The 24,315-nt window shown below is 39.9% G+C and overlaps 1 protein-coding gene across 3 annotated transcripts in view; it reads left to right on the top strand.

Moving 5' to 3' along the window:
- cadm1a (cell adhesion molecule 1a) overlaps positions 1-24,315 on the top strand; it is a 430,900-nt gene that overhangs the window by 159,370 nt on the left and 247,215 nt on the right. The window lies entirely within an intron of this gene.

Here is a 24,315-nt window from a genome sequence, read left to right as displayed (position 1 = left end):
CCATGCTAACACATGTCTGACAAGGATGATTTGTAATGGAAAACACGAGCAGAATTGGACTCGCGCAGTGCATTAATGACACGACAGTCTATGCTAACAAGGAAATGTACACAAACTGAGGTCAAATTCTGGAACGGAAAATACGCTAACCCGGCATAGGTTAACTAAGTGAAACCTCTAAGATCTTTTGATTTGTTTAGATTTTTAAGCCTTTTCCCCTTAAGAAATATAAATAGCCACCATAATTTAACCAATGTACTATTACATTGCCAAAGCACTTGTTAACTTTCATGACAGATAACTAAGGCCTTGTAAAAGTCATGTTTTTGAAGCTATGTTGGCAAGCTAGCTAACTGGCAGCAAGTGTTAGCAGCTAATATTGTTTGTGATAGACAGAATCTGCACTTTACCACAAGAAAAAGACAAAGGAAAGGTCAGAGTTGCTTGCTGGTTAAACCTTTTTTTCCTCACTAAACCATTGTTGTCCAAGCTTTGTACAACATAAGGGCTGAAACCTTAGTCAGCTCAAGATTTTGGGAGCCATTTCCAGACCTTTGGTAGTTTGTGCAATGAACATGCTGAACAAAGCTCAACTCTCTTATGGACTTTGACATTAGACAAGTCAAAGAAAAAGCATAACAATGTACACGGTTGGCGATTTTGTGTGGCATTGCGACGTTGCTCATTATGTCGGTAAGCTAGGTAACTCACAGCAAGTGTTATCAGATGACAGACAACACAATATGGACTTTACCATACGATAAAGCCAAACATATGCAGAGTAAACATTTGTCGCTTGCTGAAATAATGTCTGAGCTACTGTACGATGTAAGAGGCGTGTTTTTCGTGGACACCTCGGTCAGTTGATTTCGATTTTTGCCCTGAATTATGGTTAAAGATTGTTACAAATACTGTGTTTTTTGTCTCTGACATGAGCCAATTAAGTTAGCTTTGTCCTCCAAAAGCCAGTATTTTCAAGCCTTCTTCTACGGAATAGCATTTTTATCCTGGATGAGAATGCTATTTTTGTGGGAAGCGCATGTTTATTTCATGCAGCAAGAGAGACTCCCGCTGCTCCCAAAAGTAAGCTGGAGCGCCATCTGTAAAGCCTCTCACTGATGCCAATCTGGTTATGTTGAATAAAAACGAAACACGAGATTCATTTAGGTTTTTTCCTTTTTTTGGACTCAAGATGTTGGCAGCCGGCACGGAACGAGTAATCCCCCCCTTGCGTTTTTTGGAAATCCTGGAAAACATTTCATTAAGCGACTTTGCCTGTAGGTGTGTTTATGTGCTTGGATGAGCGATCTCAGAAAGAAGTGCACCCAGAGACACCCTGCAAAGGAAGAAAACTTTGCTTTATGGAGGAGTTGGAACAATTCCCTCGTGCCCCCCTCGGGAAGGGAATCCTTCTTGGATGCCAGAATATTCGAGAAAGAGGAAAGAGTGGTGTAGAAACGAGCACCGGCGAGATACAAATGGCAAATGTGTTATATTTTGATCTTTTGCATGGACGTGTCGGACTGAGCAGTGACTCATTGAACAGATTTTCCATGTAATACTGTGGAGGAAGTGTGACACTGCTGCTTGTTCTCGCAACAAGAGAACTTGATAATGATGTGTTGCATTAATGTGTGTAGTGCTGAAAGTCAACAGTTATAGGTCGTCCCGTCATTTGTATTTTATGAAATGCAGGAAGTCATAGAATAAACTGTATAAAGTATATGCTAACAATGGGGTTTTATTATGATAAGCTACTTTCTTCCGCCTTTTTGTCCCAATGAAATTCCTGTTGTTGTTGCCTTGCAAAATTCCAAGTGTCGGCTTGGACATCCGCATTGAACTCCCGTCTTTATTATGAATTACAACAATCTTCTACAAACTACAGTAGGTTCCCAAAGGAGGGTAACTTAAAACTACGTGACAATTGTAATTTATTCACAGTCCGTAGTATTAACCAGCCGTGCAAGCTCCCGCAACATGACACAGCAGTTCGGACACAGTGAAGGGGGAACTACCGCTGTACCTACGGAGCCTAATATCCAATGTCCAAAGTGACAGTACCCCGTTGACATGTCTGCATGGTCGTGCTACATTTTCTTCTTCATGCGGGTGGCGGGAGTCAAGTGACAACCAGCTTTGAGGTGCATTACCGCACCTAGCTTGTTGGATTGTAGACCTTTGTTATGATACCCCAACTGGATGGGCCCAATACAGCAAATCAGTCGCCAATCCCGATCCTGAAGATTGGGTCAGGACACCTCTTGTTTTATTATTATTACCAACTTTCTTGTTACCTTTTGTTACAATTAAAATGCTATTATACTTGTACTGCTGAATTCCGAGCGTTGGCTTGGATTGTCACAGTACTCCGCGTTATTGTCTTCATTTTTAAATACTACCATCAACAATTTAACATAAATAATCTGAGTTTACGTTGTTCCGTCGTTATTCATTAGTTTGCGTCAAAATGCAAGATGTGGTCATAGGAGGACACAGGATTTAACGAGCAACCTCCAGGCTGGCAGACTACCACTCAACCACCTAAGCCTCGCTGTCCCCGTTGAACAGTGAAAACAGCTAGCATGTTTAGGAATTAAAGCATTTTTGAGTGTTTGGTCAAAGTTTGCTAAATGTAAAATTCATGTGGGTCACGTGAAAATACACGCAAAAAATTGCAGCCTCTGGCACTAAATCGGAATCAAGCAACGTCAAACTCCAGAGTGGCGAAGTACTTTGATAAGCAGTCTCCGAGTTCAAACTCCGTTGTCTTCCAGCAGCCAAGCTGCACCCCACGGGACGTCTCTCCCGGGCCGCCTCGATAAAAGGGCTGCACCAGCTGTTTGCGTAATTTCTTAGCTCGCTATGTTCCTCCAACGTCCTCCACCTCTTTCCCTCCCGGTGTGCAAGGCCTCTCAGCATTCGCCGTCTCTCCACTTGGCTCACCTGAGGGTGTGATTAGCATTAGTTGATTAGCACACGCTAATCAGGCCAAAAACAGCAGAGTGACAGATGTAGTTTTGTACCCCCGCCATCCCTCCCCCATTCAAATGAACCTTGTCAATTAAGGAGGGCATGAGAGGATATGAGGGTGCTAATTGTGTTAGCATATTTGCTATGTAGCGCATCATAGATGAGCTAGTGTTGAGGCACGGTGACGTTTCATGTTATTTCAGTCGGTGGCATGCAATTCATGTGGAAGACATCCCTTGAGTGTTTTCTGTACTGACTTAGTTAGTTTGCATCTATGCCCCAACCTCAGTGGGGGCCTTCGCTTTCATGCACACCACAGACGGCGGAAAGGCTGCAAAAAACCCCAAACAAACGTGGAGACCCCCTGGAGTGATTCCAAATCAGAGCCGCAAGTTAGATGTCACAACTGCTAGACTCCCGAAATGGTAAACAAGGCTAACGTGCGAAGAGATAATAGGACTCCAGCAAGGGGGGGGTTATTTTCCTTCACGATGAAGTCCTGCACCCCTGGGCAAGGGGGCATAACTTTTTGGTGACATGTCCACTATGTGACGATTAAGTTGCTTTCATACAGGGGTGTCCAAAGTGCACTGCAGGGGCAATTTACAGCGCCTGGCTGTTTATTTATTTATTGATTTATTTTATAGCACCCTGGAGTACAATCCAAAAATATTAAGAACAAACGGAGAAATCACTAGTAGTTTTACAAGAATAAAGTCCATACACTTTCAACTTTAATAGTATTTATTATTACAAAACATAAGTTAGAAAAATATATTATATTAAAAATAAAAAAATAATATCATAAATATATCATAAAAATATATTATAAAACAATATATATTATCTTTTAAAAGGCACAAGGTTTTCATTAAATTTTGCAAAAGTAAAGTCAAAATATTAAAGCAAGAAAAATCATTTTACGGGAATAAAGTCATAATCTTACGTGGAAAAATAATGCTGTTTTAGTAGCATAACATTGACATATTAACTCATTCAGCCCTAGCCATTTTTCAAAAGAGATCCCTCTCAGTACCGGACATTTTTTGAGAATTATGACTGATTTTTCAAGTTTCAAGTAATCAGCACAAGAACATAAGTAATTTTTAGCAACAAAGCAAATAAACAGCTTTTTGTGAAAAGATATATTTCAAAGTTTGACACAAATGTAGCCATATATATTAAGCCAAAATATCTAAACAACTATGCCGCAGCATAAACAACTCTTATATAATACACTTCTGCCACCTAGTGCCCGTTTTTATGGCTTAAAACTGCACCATACATGATCTCCCCTATTGTGCAGTTGCATCATTACCTCTTTTTGCCTCTCACGCAAATATCATTGAATATATGATTCTTAATGTGAGGATTCCCAAGGACACGATGTGGTAGCGAGGTCAACATCTCCAACACCACCTTCCTGTTTTGCCATGACCATTTTTATGTTGTTAGAGTAGTAGAAATAACATTGGAGACCACTGATTTACACTACGTCCAAATCTAATCATCATTTTTTGGGCCATACTTTGTCGTAAAACTGTTTTCTCTTGCTCGGAAATGGGACGTACGTGGTTTTCTGCAGACAGTGCTACATGAAAAAAAGAACAGCGACTGCAACTTGGCAAGAAGTGTGGGACATTTATCTCACCCTTACCAGTTTGTTGTTACTACAAGTTCCTGTCATAGCAAAAGAACCTGATCCCAAAATATATGTATTATACCTTATATATATATAATATATGTCTTAGCGCAGAACTTCAAAGGTGAAGAAGCAGATGTTTAATTTGTCCCAGAGAGTTTTTATGCTTTGTGGGGAGTTAATGCTTCAGTGTGTTCTTGCAAAGCCATGTAATCCTTTATGTGATCAGGAGAGCATGAGGTTTGAGGGTTACGCAAATGATGTGGATTGGGTAATCCCCCGAGGTCTTACTGCTCTTGGAAGAACCGGGAGTCATCCCCCCATGTTTTTTTTATTTTTTATTTTTTTTTACCATGTAGTTAAATAATCATGTCTGCTCCGCGCACTACCACCACTCTGCTGCTTCTCCTCCCCCGGTGCTTTGATGCATTCATGAAAAAGTGCGTTTGATATGATAAGTTACATTTGGAGCATCAAGAAAATTGTAGTTCTTATAATCCAATATGGAATTTAGAAAGTGCTGTGCTACAAATATAATATCACTATAGCCTGCTCGTGTTTGTTTCCTCATGTGGGGGAACTTTATATTCATTAGGGATCTGTAATGATGTCGCCGGGTGGTTGACGGTAACAAGACACCAAAAACTAATCGTCCTATGATGGAGGCACTAGAAGTCTTTAGTTATCGTGGGGCGACATGGCTCAGGTGAAGGTTGCTGGTTTGATCCTCCATCATCGCATGTCTATGTCAAAGTATCCTTGGACAAGATACTGAACACCCAGTTCTTGCTTCAGTGTAAAGGTACATTTGGGAGTAGTATCAAAGCACTTTGAATACCTTGAAGGTAGTTTAAGAACAACATTCCTCGACGAGCTATTGCAAGAAATGTAGGGATTTCATCATCTACGGTCCATAATATCATCAAACCGTTCAGAGAATCTGCCCGTAAGTGACAAAGCTGAAAATCAACATTGAATGCCCGTGACCTTCGATCCCTAAGGCGGTACTGCATCAAAAACCAACATTAGTGTGTAAAGGACATCACCACATGGGCTCAGGAACACTTCAGGAAACCACTGTCAGTAACTACAGTTGGCCGCGACATCAACAAGTGCAAGTTAGAACTGTACAATGCAAACCAAAAGCCATTTATCAACAGCACCCAGAAACGCCGCCAGCTTCGCTGTGCCTGAGTTCATCTATGATGGACTGATGCAAGTGGGAAAGTGTTTTGTGGTCTGACGAGTCCACATTTCAAATTGTTTTTGGAAACTGTGAATGTCGTGTCCTGCGGACCAGAGAGGAAAAGAACTATTCGGACTGTTATAGGCGCGAAGTTGAAAGGTCCGATGTATTAGTGCCCAAGGCATGGGTAACTTACACATTTGTGTAGGCACTCGTAATGCTGAAAGGTACAGAAAGGTTTTGGAGCAACATATGTTGCAATCTAATCAATATCTTTCATATTTCAGCAAGACAAGAGTGCGGGTACTAGACTGGCCTGTCTGTAGTCCAGACCTGTCTCCCATTGAAAATATGTGCCGCATTATGAAGCGTAAAATATGACAACAACTTAAGCTATACATTGAAGGGACTCTCCTTTTAAGATTCCTATGTGGTTGTCTAATTGAGGATATGGACAGACTAAATAACCAAACCAGTATATGAATTCCAGATACAAACAATATCTAATACAGACGCCCGGGCTTAATTGCATTCCCTGTATGCGAACAGTAAGCGGGTCTTAGTACAGCGCAGCTGCAAAAAGCACCGTTTATTTCGCTGCCCGGCGTTTTAAACATTTCAAGATTGTGCAAGACGTGGACCAATCAGCACGCGTCGTCGCCCTGGTTTCAGCATCACCGGCCCATCTCTGTCTTTCTTGTCAGCAAGGACGATGCCAGGACGCCTGGGACGTTCTGCCATTTCTTTGCTGGAAACAAGCTATATGGTACATACTGTACGAACATACTCTTGTGTGTGTGTGTGTGGTGACAAGGGTCAATACTTATGAAACTATGTGTTTGTATCTAACTGTGTTGAGGCTACATCGCGTAATAATATCTTCATAAATTATGTGCTTGATTTCAACTTTATTGTTAGCCAGCCAAAATATGAGCAAATACTTTCAACATTAAGCAAGAATGGGAAGGAGTTCAACCGGAAAAGCTTCAAAAACTGGTCTCCTCAGTTCCCAAACGTTTACTGAGTGTCGTTAAAAGGAAAGTCGATGTAACGCAGTGGTAAAAAGGCCCCTGTGCCAACTTTTTTGCAATGTGTTGCTGCCTTTCAATTTTAAGTTAATGATTATTTACAAATGAAAATAAAGTTTCTCAGTTTCTCAGAACATTAAACATCTTGTCTTTGCAGTGTATTCAATTGAATATAATTTGAAAAGGATTTGCAAATCATTGTGTTGTGTTTTATCTATGATTTACATAACATGCCAACTTCACTTGTTTTGGGTTTCGTACGTGAGTAAGTTGGCCCGTGGCACATTCTAAAAATAGCATTCTAAAAGGACATGAAAAAGCAACAGCAAAAATTGAACAGATCACTAATTTTCTGAGGATAAAATATCAAGAGAAGAAAGTTCTAATCTCGAGACAAAGTTGTAGTTAAATATTATGCTAAGTTGTAAGTTAAATATTATTATTCATATACATTAATATTATAGAAAAATACAATATTTTATAAAGTTTATGTGAAAAGCAAACAAAACGAATTAAAGTTGTCGTTTTTGGAATATTAGGTTGGGGAAAAGTTATAATATTACAAGAAGAAATTTTCAAAGATTAAAAAATTAAAATTAAATATTTATAAAATGTTACAAACAACAGCAAAAATAGCAAATAACACATTTCATACTCATGATAGACTTTTGGACCTACATAACAAAGCTGATTGTTCTTGAAATATATAGAACATCTTAGCATTAGCAACTACAGTATGTGTTGTTTTTTAAAATATCAAAGTGGCATTTCATTTTTTCACAATGTGGCCCTCGCTTGAAAACGTTTGGACACCCCTGCACTAAAGGGTGCATGTATCGTGATTCATATGCCTCAATTCCGCCAATTAGTGTGGTTCAGTGTGGTTGGTTTTGAATGTAAGGTGTCCCAGGATACCCCATCTCTGCTGTAGTGGTACTTTTTGGTGGACCATACCTGATGACACACAATACTGATCATTTCTTTAATTGGTTTGAATGCAGATAATTGATTGACACCCCATGATTGTGTTCCTCTGTCGAGGAACTTGCAGTACAACAGTCAGTGCATGACTGCCATGATAGACTCCTCAAAGATCCCCTCGAGTGATAGATGTAACGCCCGCTAGTCCGGAATACTTTGAGCTGTGCTGAGCTTGTTCCGGCGACAAAAGACAAAGTTTACATGACTGACTAGCTCCGCCAAACTCATCTTCTCTTCATCTGCGACAGATAAAGACATTAGTTTTGCCTTGTCACTGCGCGGCGTTGCAGCGGAAACTATTTGCCTTGGCTTAGGGTCTGTGCCTTTTGTCATTTTCTAACACGGCAAGGGCGGGGTGGGATTAGGGGGATGGGTGACAGTTGGAATGATGGAGGGAGTAGCTGCTCTGACTGACAGAAGGAACCATTCCGCTAACCGTGGTGCTTCCCCCTTCAGTAAGTTTCTTTAAAGATGAAAGCCCCCCGTCTGCGTTTTTCTTTTTTTTTTTTTTTAAATCCAGTTTTCGTGTTTGATATACAGGCTGAGGTTGCAGCTCTGTTCGTGTCTCAAAGCGATGTCATGTCATTTGATCTTGGCGGATTGGGGAGACATCTGAGGCCTCAGAAAAACAGAAAAGTGCAGTTTGACACGGCATTAAAATATATGTCTTTGAAGTGACAATTAGCAAGGGAGCCAATTGCTTTCGCCTTTGCTTTCTTGGTCCTGCCACCGCAAAGTCCTGACATCTTTTTTTTGGGGCGTTTTTTTTCATTTTTGGAGCGCTCCTTTAGCTTCAGCAAGGAATGCTGCTGAAAGATCAAGATTCCCTTCCGAACTGTCACACACTGCTGCGGATTAGTTTGGTATGATGTAAAGTGCAGAAACTTGGCTTTTTTTCATCGCCTCCACCATATAATTGGCCCTCACAATTGTCTCAGCTAAATTGCTCTAAAATCCATTATTATTTTATTATTTTATTATTTTATTATTTTATTATTTTATTATTTTATTATTTTATTATTTTATTATTTTATTATTTTATTATTTTATTATTTTATTATTTTATTTAGTTGATGGGTGATTTGGTCATTGCCCAATCAGAAGGTTGGTTCGATCCCCCGATCCTCCTCTGAAGATACTGAGCCATCAGCACCATAGAAGAAAAGCACCGTCATCAATTTACCATTTATCCAAAGTGTCAAGATACAGACTGTAGTTTATTAGAACAAAGTAACAATCCAGCAAGGTTCCACTGTAATCAAATAATTTCATAGTGCAGCGCAAGGTGGTGCAGGGTGCCGGAGCGTGTGCAGTGGTAGTTAGGTCCAGTTTGGTAGACTGGACTGTGTCGAGATAAGCGTGGCGGCGCACCGGGGGAGGTGTCCACATTTTCAGCTTGGCACAGTGACAATTTTGTGACAAAACAGCGCGCCAAAGGTGCGCTAAAAGCTCGCCAGCTCCAACCTGGTCAATGCTTGGTGCAGGAGAAGCGGACCCTGCGCAGTGGTAAATTGGCTGACAGTGCAGACACGTGACCAAATCCTCACAGGCAGGATTTTTAGAGTGGCAGGCACATTTCAATGCAACCAGCAACCACTATTTAATGTAACCGTCTGAATCAACGTGTAGATTTTAGTATTAATTGTCCCATCACACCGATGGGTAAACATGGCGGCTACACATTCAGGAGAAACAAAAAAAAAAATCACAATTAGATTACAGTAATCCCTTGTTTATCGCAGTTAATTGGTTCCAGACTCAACGATGACAAGTGAATTTGCACAAAGTAGGATTATTACATATAAATTTAAGATAGTTAAACCCTAGTAAACCTGTGTGTATTTTTTTTTTACATTTTCGAGCCCTCTAGACATGAAATAAAACCCCCATAGTCACGTTTACACTTACATTTCCTGGTATATTAGAAGAAATATGAGTAAATAAGCCATTTAAGACCTAAATAAGACTCATGCTGGTGTGTGTTGCTCTAAATATGTTCCCTAGGGAAGCATCACTTGGTGTGGATGATTGCAGCAATGGTAGCCTGTGTTTTTTATTAGCCATTTTATTTAGTTTAGTGCTTGTGTGTCTCACTGAACATTACAGTAAAATGACTGACACCTAATGACCAGTACTACATATCATGGTGTCTTTAAATGTGTCTTCTGGATGCCTTATATTTGTTTTTTTTAGCCAAAACATTTGCTTAAATATGCAAATAGCTTACTATTAATTTGCTGTACTCAGCCATAGCAGTAATTATTAATACATTTTTGAAAAACGGTAACAAGGTGATGTATATAGTATAACGTTAAACAGCTGTATCCGTGGTGTAAACGGGTGTTTGGTGTGTCGATACTGAGTCGTGTGCCAAAAAAACATGTTTCATCCCTTCACCTTCAAACTTGGTAGGAATATTATCGGTGGGTGGATACATCTTTTTTGTTTTCTTTTTGGAGTTTAGCACAGAAAGTGGAGCCCCCTCCCTCTGAACAATTAACCTCACAGTTGTCTCAGCTAAATTGGTCCAAAGTGGAACTCATCTGGCTGAAGCTGTTTTCTCCCTGAAGCCAGACCGGGGCCTCTGTGACATCAAAATAGGATTTCAAAAAAAGAAAAAAAAAATGAGGACACTCTTTATTCACCCCTTCTTTTTAATTAGCTCAACCCGTATCCACCAACTTTCACCCTAAAAGTTCTTAAATATGCGGATTGGCCTCATTAGGCGGAGTGGAGCAGTGATGTGATCAATAGCCCTAACACCCCCACCTCCCTGCGCTGATCACCGCCTGTTTGGAAGCAATGGAGCTAACTTTGTTGATTAAATATGCTGCCTTCCCACTCTGCTGGCCGCAGTGCTGAGTGATGCGGGGGGAAAGGAAGAAGAAAAGGCTGGAGGAAGAAAGGCAGGGGCAGCAAAGGAGGAAAGATCAATTGTTGAATTTAGCTGAGAGCACAACCTTGGCAGGCGCATGCAACCCATAGCAGATAATATGATTATCCCTAGAGAGAAAACAAATAACTCCACCTCGCTGCATTATGCAACTGGAAGGCATGGGGGTGGGGTGGGGGCTTAATTCTGCCATATTTGCTTGAATGCCACGCTCCTTTTTTTTTTTTTATCTCAGCTTAAGAAATATTAATAAATAAATGGCTAGCTAATACCGCCGTCCGAGGGTGTATATCGCTGAGATGACACGCGGCCCGCTAATGCAGTGGAACTGTGAGCAATTTGTCAGCGGCGGCTTGGGGGAGGGCGGTGGGTGAGGAATATGGAGCGAGATGGCGCATCGATCAAGGTTGCCATTTCAACATGGAGATATCGAACGGGCGAGGATTAGCCTCCCTCTGTGAGGAATAGGCAGGGGACAAATTAATTCGAGGGAGATATTTATTTATCTTTTTCAAATAGAGAGCTGATCTTGTCGCTGTGTTAGCTCGATGAATCAGGTTGCTGTATTAAAGACATTTCTTTCACTTTAGACCCGATACATAATTTGTCTCCCTGCGTATTATTGTTCATCTATTAGGACGGGAGTGTCAAACTCAATTACACAGGGGTCCAAAACTCAAAGCTCACTTTAGATTGTGGGCCCAACAGGTACACAACCCCCCACCCGCCCTATGGAGACATCTGCATATACGACCATACTTGTTTTGCCGTGGTTGCTTTTTTCAATCAAGTGATTTTTGATCGACCTCCTTCTCGTCATTCTCCCAATGTCCAAAAGTGACGGTATATTCAAGATCTGTAACACAGAACACTTTGCAACTGTGTGATGGGCAGATTACGTGTTTCTCAGCATGCTTTCCACTGTCTTTTGCCCTGTTAAAGAAAAACTGCACCTTTGGGGAGAATTTTGCCCATCATCCACAATTCTTAAGTGAGGCACGAAAACACATGTCTTTCTTTTTTCTGTGCCTTCTAAAGATATACAAACAGATAAAAAGAAATATTTTAATAATGGGAAACATTTATTCTCCCCATAAATCCTTCGGGAAAAACTTCAAAAAGCGCCGACAATGCTCCATTTGCACATAATGTGATGTGCATATTAACCAAGCAACAGCGACATTGTTATTATTATTATTATTATTATTAACTCATTCAATTCCAGCCATTTTTCAAAAGTGCCCCTCTGTCCCTTTTTGATGTTTTGGATTGATTTTCAATACGCACAGATTGTGTTCTACGGCTATATTGGCATGCAATATATCAAAAGAAAGATTAGACTCTAATGTTGTTTCTGCCTTTTTCCGTTCTTGACTAATCAGCAGTAGAACGGGGGTCAATTTCAGCAAAAATATCAGTTCTCAACAAAAAAAAGTGAGAAAAAAGACTTTTTGTGAAAATATACAATTTAAGCATAACTTTCACTCTGAGACAAATTCAGCCATATATATTTAGCCGAAATATCTAAACTATGCCACAACATGAACAACACAAAAATGTTTAGTTTTACATGAAAATAACCATATATTTTTCCAAATATAACAGCATTAACTATTTAGAATTTTCACGTTTGAAACTGTGTACATGTGTTTGCGTGCACATGTGTGTACGTGTGCAAAAATTAAAATTTCCCTTCAATGCCTCAAAGCCATTTCATTCTTGGCTGCTTTTTGCCTCTCACGCAAAAAAATAAATATATATATATATATAAATGTGTCTTTGCTAGCGACTGAGTTGATCATATTTAAAGGGGAACTATTATGCTCATTTATGCTCACTCCGCTAACTTTGTAGGCGCTGATAAACGGTATAGGTGTTGATAATAAATGACAATTTATCTTTTTAAAATGTCCGCTTTTAACATGCAGCCATATGTGTTGGATCACGAATCCGATCAGGAAGTAGAGACTGGGCAGTCCAAAGTTTCTCAAGAAATAAGGTTACTTCAGGACATCTCTCAATGGTAAGTCACGTTAGCATTTTAGCACATCCAATGTGTTTTGCGGGACTACCGGCATGTAAAAAAGGTGGAGCCATTAACTGTGGTGGGAAAAGGCTATTTGCAACCGCGTTCCCTGTATGCGTACTCTATAATGCTACACAGACAAGCACTTTCGCTCCATTACTTACACAATGTCAGCACAGTTAGGACACTAATGAATTGTTACTTACTGCTTGCTCTTCTGACTCTTTCACATGACCAAGTAACATTGGAAAAACACCGGGCTTCAGCTTTTTGGCTAGTCCATCTGCATACTGCCGCATGTTCACAAAACAGTTCAGTGTGAAATGCCGTTGACAGATTAAAATGCATTTCTTTTGCTGCTAGGGAATCAGGAACTCCAACTTGTGCCTTTACGATTTGTAAACAAATCCAGATTTCCATTTCGAGCCGTTGCTACCAAGTAGACAGAGAAGGACAGCTTGAGGGAGGGTGGGGGAAGCAGAGCTTGGAGGAGGGAAGATAGCTTCATCATACGCCCATATAAGAAAGTCTGCTCCTCTGTGACATCACAAAGGGGCAGTTTTACCACGCATTCTGAAACCAAGCTTTTGGAGACATCCCAAACTTCTTTCAGGGCTCACTTCCAAAAGTGTAAATGGCATCATTTTACATGCAAATGCAACATTCCAACTACATCTATAGGTCAGAAAAGTGGAAAAAAGGTCCCCTTTAATATTTGTTACACCGGTTGAAATACGTTACTGGCGTATTGACACCTTGCCACACCAATTTTGGCTAGCTACTAGCTGGCTAGTGACTAGCTTCATCACACACTTGCTCAAAATGCCCCAGGCCACGACCAAAAAGGCAATGCTACATGTTGGAACTCCCGCCACTGCTGCTGTGTTTTTATTTGGAGTCCGTGCTGGCTGTAGGTGTTCCTTTCTATGTTGCTACACCATGTGAAATCAATGCTCAAGGAAGGAAAATTCCTGTAATGATTAAATGGAAAAAATATGGAAAAATACTGCATTACCGGTATTACATGTTATCATAAATGTACCTGTGACTGCACAGTCACATCATCTATATAAAACTAGCATCTTATTGGAGATTTTTTAGTAGCTGCAATTGGTGTGTCCCATGAAGATCAGTAATGAGGTGTCTCTTTTTAGCTGTTTTTATATCTTTAGAATGCACCAAAAGGAGAAATACATGTGTATATTTGTTCCTATATTTGTTGCTATTTAGTAAGAGTGGTTGTGCAAATTGTGCTATATACTGTATAAGACTGTGGCCACTTTTAATCTTGTTGAGGAGAGGAGTAGTTCATACCAGAAAATGAATGTTGGCCAATTCAATGCTATTTTCGAAACAGTTCCACAGGACAGATGAAATGCCATTTATGGTCCAGAATATGGTAAATGCTGCAAACTGGAGTTATAATGGTAGTAAGTAGTAATATTGTGAAATGCCCATCACTGATTTTGAATCCAAACGAATCCACAGCTGCATGATGTTGATCTCTGGTGACAACACGCAATGAAAAAAGAAGTGTATTGAAGAAGGATCCCCGAGGTACACCATAATTAAATGTGTATGTCATCGATTCTTTGCCCCCCCCCTGTCAGTGACAGGTAAAGAATTGTCACCGACTGCCAGTGGGGAAGAGCCTCAGATAAGAAAATATGCCATTTAATTTTGGCTGACATTTAAACTCGGAGGCGGCTAGTTTCCGATAAACGTGTCAAAGCAGAGATTTAGCTGTTTCATATTTTCTCGTAGGCTGAAAGACACTAAGATATACCTTTTTATGTATTGCAAGAGTCCATTAATAGTCAGCAAATATACTTTTTATTGAGACTGGTCACACAAAAACAGAATGCAAGCTCTCTTTCTCGCGTGTGAAAATTGGAATCTGCTGGCGGGAGATAAGCCTCTCATGGCTGCCGAATTCCAGCTGCCAGTGTCAATATGCGGCAGCGTTTGGGGATCCATTTCCGCGTGTCTTGTCATTGGCACATGTGACAGGTAGATTGGATGGAAGACCTGCGAGCCGGGATGGGTCAGCGGCTCGGGCGTCTGATGCCTGGAAAAGCCAGCGTCAGCCCCCGTCGGCCATTGGCATGCAGACGTACGGCTCAGTGTGCTGTGAAAATGGGGCCTGTGAAGTGAGACAAGGCTGGAATCATTTTTCATTCATTTCTCCGTCATTTCTCCTCCCGGAATGCGTCGGAGTGACGGAGAGGATTTATGAATGCGCTTCTGCTTTGAATTGTAAACATTTGCCGGGCCTCATTTTTTTTATTTTGCCGTCACATTATGCATCATTGGCCTAGAACCTTCAGTCCTGCATGCGCGAATCCATGCGTCAACATTATGGTTTGTAGACTCGTAAATGATGATATGAATAAAGAAAAATGGCCGTACTTGGGACTGAAGTGTTGTGTCGGTGCTTGTGTTGCATCAGTATAGACTGAGTCACTCGTGATGGGTTGTTATCGTCGGGATGTTACGTTCTAGAGCTGTAAAAATTAATCAATGATTCATCGCATATCAGATCAACTACTTTGAAAAACAGTGATGGACATTGCGGACCAAATCACTAATGGATTGAGTAAGGACCTCAAACAATGCACAACGATGAGCCAATTCAAGAAACAATACAAGCAGTTGATGTTTGCTAAATACAAGGATGAAGAGTCTTGAAACAGTCATGATGTGCTATATATATCACTATATTGACACTTACTATGGTACCCATTATGGCATTGGATGCTCATATCACCTCCTACTTCGGTACAAGGTACATTATTAAAAAAAAACTAAAAAAAAAAACCTTAAACTGTATTATGGAAAGCAGGAAGTGAACAAATGTAACAGTTAGTGATTGTAAAAGTACCAGATGGAGGGGTAGGATTTAATAAGCTTTGCTTCTTCCTACTCCTTTTGGACATGTGGAACTGGGAACTGATTATGGGATGCACTCAATTGTAATCTGATGCATGTTCAAATGAAATGAAACCATGACCATTACCATTACCTAATTGTCCGTAATTTGGTCCGTCTTGGGCCTAACCCATCCATCCATTGGATGGGTAAGGGGTATGGACGGGGTATGCTGGACCCTATTAGCTGGACCCTACTAGGGCCTAACCGATCACTCAGTCAAACAACAAGCTTCAGATTAATCGACTAAGAAAGTAACTCCTTCGACATTGATCAATATATCATCCAAAAATGCAGAAAAAAGTTGTTCTGCATGTTGTACAGTTTAAATACTTGAAAGAAGTGACTAATAAAACATAGTTTAACTATGGGCAACTTGGATCAAAACAACAATAAAAACGTGATTGCGTCGTAGGCATATGACCATTTGTTGTAATAATGATTCGTTTTGGGGTTGCTGATGCAATTCAAGGACGATATTGGTTATTTAGAATGATATGAACCGATACTATAGCTAAAAATTTAACCAGTGTGACTGTGAATACCTGTATTCTTCACAGTGCAGGTTAATTAATTAATTAACAAGTAATGGAAATTTCATTCATATTTAATTTATTCAAGTGCAACCAACACTGCAGGTTGGTTGAGGTTAACCTTTCCTGCTTTCAATATTCAATACATTTTCACGACAGTAAGTCCAACCAACATTTCAACAGTAGCTGTACGTACATGCAATGCAAAGTGTGTGGCTGTGTTCCAAAACGCATACTTACCTACTACTCATACTAACTCTTTGAGTATGCAGTATGTCTACAGTTGCAGTATGCCATTTTTGAGTATGCGAGAAGTTCCTGAATGCATACTGCATTTGCCAGAAATGTTGAGTATGTATCATCAAATTACCCAGGATGCAACGTGACGTGATGTCGCTGCGGAAAAAAACCAACATTGCTGAACATTGAGCAGCAGGATGGACCAAATGGCGGTGTCAAGCAGGATATATTGCGAGTTGGTTTACTTCTTGTTTTCAAAGTAAAAGCAGTGATTTATCACTATGTTTTTTTGTATGAGAAAAGTAAGGGGGTGTTTTATTTTGTGAAAATAACCTGAAATGCGTTGCTCACTTTGACTAGCTTAAATTTTGCCGAATTCGTCCGAACGAAATTGTAAATGGTTGGTATTTGGACGAATAAATGGCACACTCTGGATCTAAACAGCATCTTTCTCGCCTGATTTAAGAAAAAATCGCAATACAGTGATTTTTAGTGACATTTAAAAGAGTTTAGAGCTAAAGTGAAATCAGCTTCGGCCTGTCGATTTCGGCTCGGGTAGGAGCGCAATGCATTGTGGGTTATCTTGTAGTATGCTGTAGTGTAAATGCTTTGCATACTGTCTGATGGATTGGGTATGCAGTATGGAGTGTAGATAGTATGGGCATGGAAGTATGAAGTAGTAAGTATGCGGTTTCGAACACAGCCTGTATATCCTACATACAGCGAGCGATTTATTTAGAACATTTCCCTCTTTACACAAGCCAAAGTGTTTCCAAACACTGGAACGCAATGTTGCCTTCATTGATGGTCCTCTGTCAACCACCAAGCTTTGTTTTGTCGTCTGCTTTCCATCCATGTAAAGCCTGCCACGCTTCAATCAAATGCTTGATTTCCTAGTATTGATGCAATCGATTGATCACCTTTGAAACTATGGTAGATCGATATATCTGGAATGTCCGGAATGGCAACATGCCGAACACAGATTGATGGAGTTGGATCATAGGAATAGTTCAATCAGTAGGAATACATTGATGTCATAGATGAATGGTTACAACCCTTTTTGTTGGATTTGGTGTCCAAAATCAATATTTGGGGGGGAGTGACCCAAAAAAATTGATCTCTGTGAGACAATGAAGTTAATCTTGATTAATCGTGTTTTGTTTTGTGTTTGCATTTTTGAGAAGTCAGTTTATAAAATAAGTTGTTTAAAAATACAGAAAAAAATAAATAAATACAGAGATAAAATATATGGTTAAAAAATTGTACAGAGTTAAAAAATGTTAATAATAATGCAAAGCTTAAATACGTTTGCTGAATATGGCGTTGTAAGTTCAGTGCAAAAAAAAAGCACACTGCAAATGAATTTGGTGTTTCAAAATGTACATGTAAAATTAATCAAATTAATTGGCAAATTAATTTTAGAAATATATATATATATATATATATATATATATATATATATATATATATATAAACTAAAATAGTCATGATGTGTGTATGAGTTTTTGAAACGGTGAAATTATTTAGATTATATAGAAATAGATTTTGTTTTACCCTGAAATATATAAAGAAATTTTATCACATGCATTCTGTGTATGAATTTGTATTCAGTGAAATTTTCAGCAAAATTTGACGTTAAAAAAAATCAGTTCACAGCTGAAATGCCAACCATTCAGTTACATAAATTAAGCTTGCGGTCTGTATTGAAATAAGATACACACATTACGGTTTTGTCCAAGCTTGCCTGGTTTATATTATTTGTATAAAACACGTTTTCAATGTTTGTTTACATGTGTTGTGATATTGCATTTAAAGCAATCCATCAGCAACAGTAGCAGCTTTTGGGACATTGTAATGTATTGTGACCAATAACAATATTTTTTTTTATCAAATTTGTCAAAAACAACAAAAAAATCTGTATCTTTTCCAAAACTTGGTGGACATATGCAGTAGTTGGTATGTTAGTCTGATTGTTTTTTTTAGTTGTCAAGTTTGAAGAGTAACTACCTGAATCAATCACCACTTGCAACAAAGTATATCGAGTCACACCTCAAATTAAAGCCCGTGATTTGTGCTTCCCAGATCTGTCTCCATTTTGCTGGTGGCACAAAAGGCAAAAAATAGTTCTGATTCCATTCCCCGGCAGCTATAGGCGTTCCCAGGTGAATTCATCACACATTTAGGCTAACTATGCTATCTCCATCCCGTGGAAAGCTAATGACTCTGTTGCATATATTAACACCGCCGCATGCACAAACATGACAGCAAAGTCTCTGACAAACGAGGCCCGCTTCGACTTAAATGGCACACCTACGAAGCCGATGGCCAATTACCCCTGGCAGGGCGTGCTGAAAACACGCTCTTCAATATGTTTTGACAGTGTGGTGCTACATCATAGTTAGCCTCGCAGACACAGTCATCAGCCTCACACTTGATCCTGAACACAAAAGCTGTCAACCAGGTCAGAAGCGTGGAGGACAAGAGGAAGGGGGGGCAGTGTGTCCAATCACCGGCCGATGGCGGGCCGGGATTTGATGCTGTTGCGGGAGGGGAGCGGCGGGAGGCGATGTAGTCTGTTGTTGCACGAGAGTGCAAAAGGACATGTGATCACAGTAGCGCCGACTCGGAATGGAATAACTCGGAGATGCTTGTGAGCTGGCGAAGGCCATCCTGGTTGAGATGAAGAGGAGAGGCGGGGCAAACACGGAACATAGCTTGAAATATGTTTCATTTGCTCATTCAGGTCTCAAAGTAGACATCTTTGAAGGTTGTGTTTCAAGAATAGTAATGGTATTAATACAATATAAAAATGTGTGCCAAAATGTTGCCTCGGTTTGCGTACATTGCTCCAGTTAGTGTACTAAATGGCATGTGTCTTGTCTTGTAGATGTATTTTTGCCTCAAAACGTCCTCGTTACCTGCCTGTCAGCTTGATAAAACGTGGAAACGGAAGCAGTAGTCGTCCATCGCCCGTCTATGATGTTTGCGAGTTAGCAAAAAGCTAAAATCAACCGCTGATGACATCATTTTCATGTATTAGCACGTTAATAGGCTGCTAACAAGAAGGTTTTGTGATAAAATGACATAAACAACACAGACACGCAACACGCAAATCAAGAAAAAGTTTTGTTAAAAGCTTTCAACGTTAACCGAAAAAGCATATTAGCAGTGGAGCATAGTTGAGCTCACGCAGTTTATTAGGAACACAAAAAGACGACTGCACTATTTTATGGAAAATGTACACAAACCAAGGCAACATGTTAGCATACATTTTCAACATTAACTGGAACACGCTAGCCAAGGTTCCACTGCATTGCAAGTCATGATCTTGCAAGAATAAGTTGTGGTATTTCTCAAATAATGGTGCAATATTATAATAATAATGCTGTAATTTTATGGCTCACGATATTACACGAAAAGTGGTAACGTTATGAAAATAAAGTATAATAATAATAATAATAATAAATAAAATAATAAAGCAATGTAAGTTGTTTTACTGCAAGAAAAAAGTCACATTACAGTACAAGTAAAGCCAGAATTTTATAAAAAGATTATCTCTCAAGAAAAAGTCTTATTATTTTGAGAAAATGTCATAATGTGACAACACTAAAGTTTGAATTTTACAAGAAAAAAAAAGTTGTAATATTTTGAGAAATGTTGCAATCTTCTTACTTTAATAAAGAAGTCGAACTTTTACGAGGACAAAGCCATAATGTTCCAACAATATATTGGAATATTACCATATGAAGCCTAAGCGTAAGTCCTCATCCCAAGGCAGGTTTACGTCTCCATACAGGAAAGATAAAATATCATTTACATGGAAACGTTTTCAGCCACTCGCCGGCTTCTTTTGGAGAGGTCAGACATGACTCCAGCGTCCTGACACGTGTTAGCGTCTAAGGCCCGCGCCCTCTGCGTGCATACATGCATACATCAGGGCTAATCTCAAGGCAGCTAATTAATATCTTCATTAGCATGCGTGCAAGACGCCCGATGCGCTAAGAAGGCGGCAGGCAAGAGGGCATTGAAGAGAACCAAGAGCCGTGCCTCAGAAAATAATATTAAACGAGCCGTGCGTTTAAAGGGGCTTTTGATAGGTTTTTTTTTTTTTTTTTTTTTTTTTTTTTTTACAGATGACTTTGGAAAGTTAACTATTAGTTATTCGCCTGGATGCTACATCACAGCAAAAAAAAAAAAAAAAAAAGTTTCTAATAGTCAGTGGGTGCAGGGTTGACAAAAGCCAGGATCCGCTGGGGTCCATAAACATTTTGGTACAGATGACATCAGAAAAATAAGAATGTATCAGAGCCTGGATGCTACATCACAGCACACAAATACAAATGCCATTTTTCGTAGCATTTCGACAGTTGACATTTGTATCATTTTAAACGTGCATCATTTAAATCAGGGGTGTCCAAAGTGCAGCCCAGGGACTATTCGCCTTTTTTTTTTTATTTGGCTAGGGCACATTCTAAAGTTATAATTTAACAATAATAAAAAAAACAGCAACAATTTAAAAATCAGCAGTAATGTTCCAAAAATAAAGATAAAATACGAAGAGAGTCTAACAAAAAAATGCAATTTTTCGAGAATTAGTTTTAATGTTATGAGAACAAATAATGTCATTTTGTAGTAAGTTAAAATATTAAAGGAAGGAAATATATTATCTTTTATGTGTTGTGATATAACAAACATAAAAACGTTAAATTGTAACTTTTGGAAAATTAGGTTGGGGAAAAGTGTTCAATTATTATGGGAATATTGGGGGGGGACTGCGAAGCAGCTGCAATTTTACAAGTTTGATGTCAAAATATTAAGAGAAAAAGTAGCAATTTTATGAGAAAAACGTCATAATATTATGAGAAGTCATTTTAGTAGCATTTGGTTTGTTTCTTTTGGCTTTTACCTGATTACGGAGTCGCCACAGCGGATCTTAGAGTCGAAGTATTGAAGAGAACATGTTTTTTTTCATATTATGAGAAACAAAAATATATTCTAATTGGAATTTTTGGAATATGATTATGGGAATAAAGTCATAATACAACGAAGAAAATATTTACGATTATGTAAGAAGAAAGTTGAAACATCTGTAATTTAAAAAAAACAACAAAAAAAACAACAGTCAAAATGAAGGGAAAATGGGGGGCCAAAATTACAGCGATCGAATGCGTCTTATGTATTATAATCACAGGGCACATATGGACAAACAACCATTCCCACTCACATTCATACCTTTGGACAATTTGGAGTGGCCAATTAACCTAGCATGTTTTTGGAATGTGGGAGGAAACCGGAGTACCCGGAGAAAACCCACGCATGCACGGGGAGAACCAGGGATGCCCAAGCAATTGATTCAAACCCAGATCTTCCCGATCTCCTGACTATGTGGCCAACATGCTAACCACTCATCCACCATGCGGTGCCAGGGTGCAGCCTGGTGGTTGGGGACCCTGCCCTAACATTAATATAAGTGGTTGGTCCAATATGGAAAATAGGATAGGTTTTTTATTAGCCTGGAGCAGCATAAAAAGTGAGTGGAAATGCGACGGCGTAACACGACGATTCCCCACCGCAGGAACTTGAACTCGCGCTTCCTTCCCTGCAAAGTCTTTCTTGCAAGTGTTGCCAAGACATGGGCTAATCCCATTTTTGGGCTCAGAATGCTCACATTCAGGAAGTCGGCGCATGGAGATGCATGCAAGCAGTCACCATTTTTTTTTTTTTTTTGGGTGCACCTTCCCTCTCCCTGCTACGTAAGCCTCATATGATACAACTTTGTCTCTCTCTTCCAACCCCGACCCCCATGCCCTGAAAATAAAGACACAAGAGCAACCTGGCAAGTGGCAAAGGCAATTCAGCAGCCTGGCATAGGATGTGAATCACAAGAGGGTTTTCCAAGACTGCCTTGAGCTGTCAAAGAAAGAAAGGAGGAAAGGAAGGAGGCAGTCAGTCATGCCGCTGAGATCTGCCTTCTCATTCAATTAAAGTGCTTCGACTGTGCGGGAACAGGACGGGCGTAGCGCAGCACAGGCATTTGATCTTGATGTATTTTTTGGATAGAGACTCCCATTTCTAGGTGCTGCATTTGGTTAGTTCAAGTTCAAGTGCAAGAGTGTCTGTCTTTTTGAGCCATGCAAAAAACCTAGTTGAGTTGAAATCAATAAATGTCGTATTTTCAAGCATAAAAATTTCAATAAATGTAGCATTTTCAAGCATAAAAGTGCACTCATGAAATAAAATACAGATATAAGGCATTCAGTCGATGTTCCGATGATATGTTGTATTGTACACTGATCAATCGGTGTCACTCTACAGTTGGGTGAGACACACAAGCACCAGACTTGATCACTTTTTTTTTTTACTTTTGACTTACTCTCTCACAAAAGGCGTATCCCTCACATGGGCGTCTGTTGTAGCCGTAGCCCACTCCAAGCTAAAATTCACTTCCTGTTCGCCCACAACACTGCTCCCCGACATTGAACACATTTACAGCAACACACAATGTCTACTGTATTGGATAGTGGGAGTGTAAAGGTGACCATAGGGGTGTTATTACATGTCAAAATGACTCTAATTATGCTGAAAAACATATTTAGAAGGCCCATTCCTACTGGTTGTTTGTGAAAATCCAGAATACATCCTGATTGACACCTGTTCCCATTCTCGTACAAGTTGTAAGACACTCGCCTCAACTCCAGATTGCGACATGTGCCCACCGCACGAGTAGCTTTCTCCATTCCTCCCTGCGCTCGTCTTCATCTCGGATGTCTCTTTGCCGTAACGCTGTCGCTCCATGAAACTGTCAGTATCGTTGTCACGCTTCAACCTTCACGTGCGCGGAGAAGGCAACAAAGATAGAGTGCCCGGCATCAGTCAGTCTTTAAACTGCCTGCTGGTTATAATGGGACTGATTGTCTATTAACCCACTACTATTGTGGGTTTTTGAGAAAAAGTTATATACTACTAATAATAATATTCATTCATTCATTCATTCATTCAATGTCTATCACTTATCCTCATGAGGATTGCGAGGGGTGCTGGAGCCTATCCCAGCTGTCTTTGGGCGAGAGGCGGGGTACTCCCTGGACTGGTGGCCAGCCAATCACTGGGCACATATAGACAAACAACCATTCACACTCACATTCATACCTATGGACAATTTGGAGTGGCCAATTAACCTAGCATGTTTTTGGAATGTGGGAGGAAACCGGAGTACCCGGAGAAAACCCACACATGCACGGGGAGAACATGCAAACTTCTCACAGAGATGGCCGAGGGTGGAATTGAACTCAGGTCTCCTAGCCGTGCAGCCCTCAGTTTGCTTACATGTTTTATCCAATTCAAATTTCACCATAAAATCCTTAAAAAAATCTGTTGCAAGAAATGTACTTACATAAATTCTACAAAGCTACAAAAGAGTGGCTGCTCTAGAATATCCATCCGTGCTAATATTGACTTGGCGAGGGTTTAAAAAAACGTGATGGAATACTAAAGAAGAAGAAGAGAGATGAATGACGGCGTCTGCAAGCACTCTGTCAACATTTGCCGTGAGGGCCGCTAAATGATAAACATGGCGGCGCAACCATCCGTCTAAGTGACAAACGTGGCGTGCTTCCACATCAACTTTAATGAGTACGATGGCAGACAAAAAAACAAAACAAAACCGTACTGCTCCATTATTCATCCTTATTTCCCGATCAGTGTTTCCGAGGTTTTAAAAAAGAGCGACATGAACATCGTAGACGACAGCTTGAAATTGATGCATGTCTTGGTCCGCCTCGCATTAGCGGCTTCTGGTAAATTGTTGGTTCTGGAGTTACGCCGTCAAATGTTTTTAGTGGAGGCGTCCCCGGAACATTAACGGTAATTATCTTCCATTATTTCA

This window comes from Doryrhamphus excisus, chromosome 7, assembly GCF_030265055.1.
Source record: "Doryrhamphus excisus isolate RoL2022-K1 chromosome 7, RoL_Dexc_1.0, whole genome shotgun sequence".
Lineage (NCBI taxonomy): Eukaryota > Metazoa > Chordata > Actinopteri > Syngnathiformes > Syngnathidae > Doryrhamphus > Doryrhamphus excisus.
This window is presented reverse-complemented; position numbering and strand designations above follow the sequence as displayed.